Source organism: Equus asinus, chromosome 21 (assembly GCF_041296235.1).
Source record: "Equus asinus isolate D_3611 breed Donkey chromosome 21, EquAss-T2T_v2, whole genome shotgun sequence".
Classification (NCBI taxonomy): domain Eukaryota; kingdom Metazoa; phylum Chordata; class Mammalia; order Perissodactyla; family Equidae; genus Equus; species Equus asinus.
The window spans coordinates 97,577,081-97,581,340 of NC_091810.1; the positions used below are offsets into that span (position 1 = coordinate 97,577,081).

At 42.0% G+C, this 4,260-nt stretch overlaps 1 long non-coding RNA gene across 1 annotated transcript; it reads right to left on the reverse strand.

Moving 5' to 3' along the window:
• Positions 1–1,036: 1,036 nt before the first annotated feature.
• LOC106836573 (uncharacterized) lies at positions 1,037–2,763 on the reverse strand. Its single transcript, XR_006517739.2, has 2 exons — positions 2,640–2,763; positions 1,037–1,550 (listed from the first exon to the last, which is right to left on the reverse strand). It is a non-coding gene; the product is annotated as an uncharacterized lncRNA (long non-coding RNA).
• Between the last annotated feature and the right edge of the window lie 1,497 nt (positions 2,764–4,260).

Sequence of the window (4,260 nt, forward strand, 5' to 3'; positions counted from 1 at the left end):
TCTAGAACGGTGATGTGCAACCTTCGCTGCACTTTGGAGTCACCAGGTCACTCCCTAGACCTGGTGCTCAGCCTCGGCCACCTTGCCCTGGACAACTCTTTGTCGTGGGGCTGTGCTGTGCGCTGTTTAGCGGCATCCCTGGCCTCTGCCCACTAGATGCCAGAAGAAACCCTCTCCCCAGCTGTGACAACCAGAAATGTCTCCAGACATTTTGCCTCTGGGGTACAAAATCATCCCCATCTCTGTGTGAGAACCAAGACTCTAAACCAACTACAACCGATCCTTTGGGGGTGAGACCTATGGGGAAGCAGGAGTTTGAAAGTTCCCTGGGAGCTTCTAACGTGCAACCCAGGAAGCTCCAAGAGAAGGGGAAAGTATCTGTCATCCCAACTTGTTCACTGCTCTACCACCAGGCCCCACACAGTGCCTGGCCATGGCAGGCTCTTTAAAAAGCAAGTGATTAGCTAATTGATTAGTTTGGGATTAATCAAAATGGTACAAGATTAATTAGTAGTAATTAATGGATTAATGTGACAGAAAAACATCTCAGTATGGTAGGAACAATCCTTTGAAAAGTCCTATAATGTAATTCTGATGACACAATCAACACACACTCACCTTCTGGAGCAGCAAAAATCACTAGGACAAACTTCACGATGTTAGGACCAGAAGGGCCTTACAAGTCGCTTTGTCACTAGCTTTCACACTGTGCTCCGCCAAGCCCTGGAGTTCCTTGGTGGGACCTCAAGGGTGGCTCAGGGAGACGGGGGTAAGGCCAAGGAAGTGGGGTCCAGACTCCATGTTAGTCCCCCAACAGAGGAGCTCTGCTCTTCTTCATTCATTCAGCAACTACTGGCTGAGGACACACATTTTGCCAGACTTGTGGTAGTGCTAAGGATACAGGAATGACAAAAACGATTACCTGTCTTGTAACTCACAGTGGTATGTGTTTTATTTCTTGGAGTTCGACATAGGATTTCTTCTGAAAAAGGGTTCTGCTGCAATGGGTAGAGAGATAAATGAAGACACTGAAGGCACACTTTCTCATTTTATAGATAAACTGAGATTAAGCGATTTACAAATTCACTTAATCAAAAAAGTGTCAGAACCAAGTCTAAAACCTGTCCTCTAACCCCGAGCCCAGTGGTCTATCCATATGGCATTCTACGTCTTAGAAGTAGTGGTTCATGCAAGAGCTGACATGACATGCAAGAATGGGTCTCCTAGCCCTTCCAGTTATTCAAGGAGCTGAGAGTCGCGTCCAAATGGAACTACCCGGAGCTCCATGTGTTTGTCAGGATGACTTTGGTTACACGTGACTGAAAATCCAACTGGATTAAACAACACAGGGAATTTGACTCACGTAATTGAAAAGTCCAGAGTAGGTTTGTTTCAGAAGCAGCCGGATCCAGTGATCAAACAATGTGACTGGAATGTAGTTGCTGCCCCTCATTCTTCAGCAGTGTTTCCTTAGTGGTTCCTCCATCTCCAACAAGCATCCCTCTTGACGACATGTTTCCAGCAGGAAAGAGAAAGTCTGCTCCACTCAGCTGGAATCCCAGAACATAGTCTTATTGGTCCTGATTGGCCCAGCTCATGAGTACCCATCTGGGCTCATATGCTGATTGGCTTAAGGTGACCAAGGGCCACAACAGTCCACACGTGGATGGGAAATTGGAAGCATTTTTAGCAAAGAGGAAGGCATGAATGGATGCAGCAAGGCAACCAACAAGTGAACATATCACAGGACTGGCTATTCTAAGGAACAGTGGAATCTGAATCTCCGTAGCCTAGCAAGCCAATGAGAAAGCTAGTAAGAGATGTAAGGTTTTAGAGTTTATTAAACACTCAAATCTGAATGCCAAAACGTTAATGCTGGTAGGGTTTCAGGTCATGTGTATCTTTGTTGCAATGTTATACATAGTTGGAATTATTTATAAAGTAATATATGAATAATCAGAGTGAAAAATGTAACAACACACATTTCACTCTTGTATATCCAAAGATACTGTGTTCTGGTTATGCAGTAGGTGGCAAATAAAAATTATTGATTTATTCACAACCTTGCCTCAAAAGTAAAATAAACTTGATCGATTTGCTCCTGCATGCTGAAGAACCACAAGCACATATGCTGTTTTTTGCTGTAAAGTATAATTGATACAATGGCATATTGGTATGGATACTCACTTGTTGATTCTAATTACAAATATTCATATTTTAGGTTATACTTTTTCAGTGTGTTGATTTGACATAAAAAAAAGTTTTCATAAGGCCAAAATTCAGCCTACATTGACCCCACAAGAGCATCTGCCATCTCTTCTTACTTCTGAAATTATGACATATCTGAAACTGTAGAAATTATGTTACGTGTGTGTGTAACAACACATGCTTGTTAAGTGTTATTTTCTCTGTTTTATTTCTTAGATTTAGAAAATTAATACAAAATATTTCTTAAGCCAATGGTTTGAATTTGAAGGAAAACGAATATCTTGGCTGTTCATAACTGTTGTGAAGATATTCGTAACAGTAGAAATTATGGAGAAGATAACCCATACTCATTTTCCCTTGCCTCCTATCCGACCATTTTTTTTCTCATGAATTTTTTGGTTTGGCATTATAAGATAACGACTAAAAAGTACCTTTTATGACCTGCACACCTGACGAAAGAGCGAGTGGCTGGCTAAGGTGGAGAACGCGGAAGCGTTTGGGGAAGGTGAGCACAACCCACGAAGAATGAACCCAGGAAAGTCTGTCCACTCTTTGGTTGACGCTACAGGGAAGACACAAAACCAACAGTTAACACTGCAAACACCGTATGCTTTGCATGTCTTAACACGTTCAAATCCTTACCACAGCCTTATGAAGTGCTATCCTAATTGTCTGAACGAGGATTACTTAACACAAAGAGGTTAAGTCATTTTCCCACCTGACTACTCTAAACGTCAGCTCCTATCCTTATCTCTCCAGTATAATTTCTCAGATTATAGAAAATGAGTTCTCAATCCTGCTCCTCACGAGATACACAAGATTTTTTTTTTAATATTGATGAAACTAAAATAAGAAAGACACGATACCAACTGTTGGTGAGGATGTGGAGCAGCTGGAATTCCCACACGCTGCAGGTGCGCCTGTAAATCAGTACAACCACTGTGGGAAAAACAATTTAATCTGGCAAGTTACTTGGCACGTTGTAAGTGACTGATCGATTGCCTTCCTCGTTTTGATTTTCAGTTATCTGATTTGTGGATAATGTCTGGTTCTGAATGGCTCCTTTGAGCTATCAGAGTCACTCCCGCTGGCGTACCAGCAAAGCACGCCTTCAATCCTCTTAGCATTTACACAGTTAACATGCACTCTTTTGATCCAACTTCTTCCCAATCCTCCCCACTCTCATCTCAAACTCGTGTCCTGCCTACAGCCCTAGGCTCCTCCAGACCTGCTGCTCAGCCCACTAGGAACTTCCTGTTCCTTCTTAACGATGACAGGTGCTCTCCTCCAGCTCACTGGCCTCTGCTGTTCCTAGTAAACATGCCACCTCGGCACAACCCTCCATGGGCAGTGTTTACACCCGGGATCAACGTACCCCTGGCAGTGGGCCTGAAATATCAGACTGTCAACCCCGTGGCTCCAGCTCTGCCTTCTCAGACCTCAGTTGCAGGAAAGGCAGCTGAGTCTCACAGTAATTTCTTGGTATTATTTCTCCAATAACAAGAATCATCTGCCAGGCTTTATACAAGGCCTGGATATGCAGCCTAGTATTTTGAGTCTAGCAAAACCCCGGCCAAGATAAGTTACTCAAAAGTTTGTAAAACTGTCTTAAATACCATAGTCTCTCATCAGAATCATGCATAAGTCAATTTCCTATGCTTTCTCCAAAACTGATTTGCTGTTTTTGCATGAAATATCCTGGATTGTGCCCATAAATACAAGTAATTTTAAGCTTTTTCTATTTGAATGAGAGTCATGAAAGCGTCAAAAAGAAAATCAAGCAGTAAATAAGCAGGGTTGTATGGGATCCGCCTGAGAGAAGAACGGGGATTTTCTATTTAAGAAAAGAAAATTAATAATAAAAAAGCCTCTTGAAGTAGGTAATGATATTGTCAAGCTATTTACTTCTTAAACTCGTTTCTGGTAGTTGAAGTAAAAAGAAGAGGAAAAAGCAGGTGTGTTTAAGATGTCACTGTGAAGTACCACTTCTTAATTAAGACAATAAATACATAGCAAAACAACTTTTAAAAACATCTCTAGAAGAACACACGA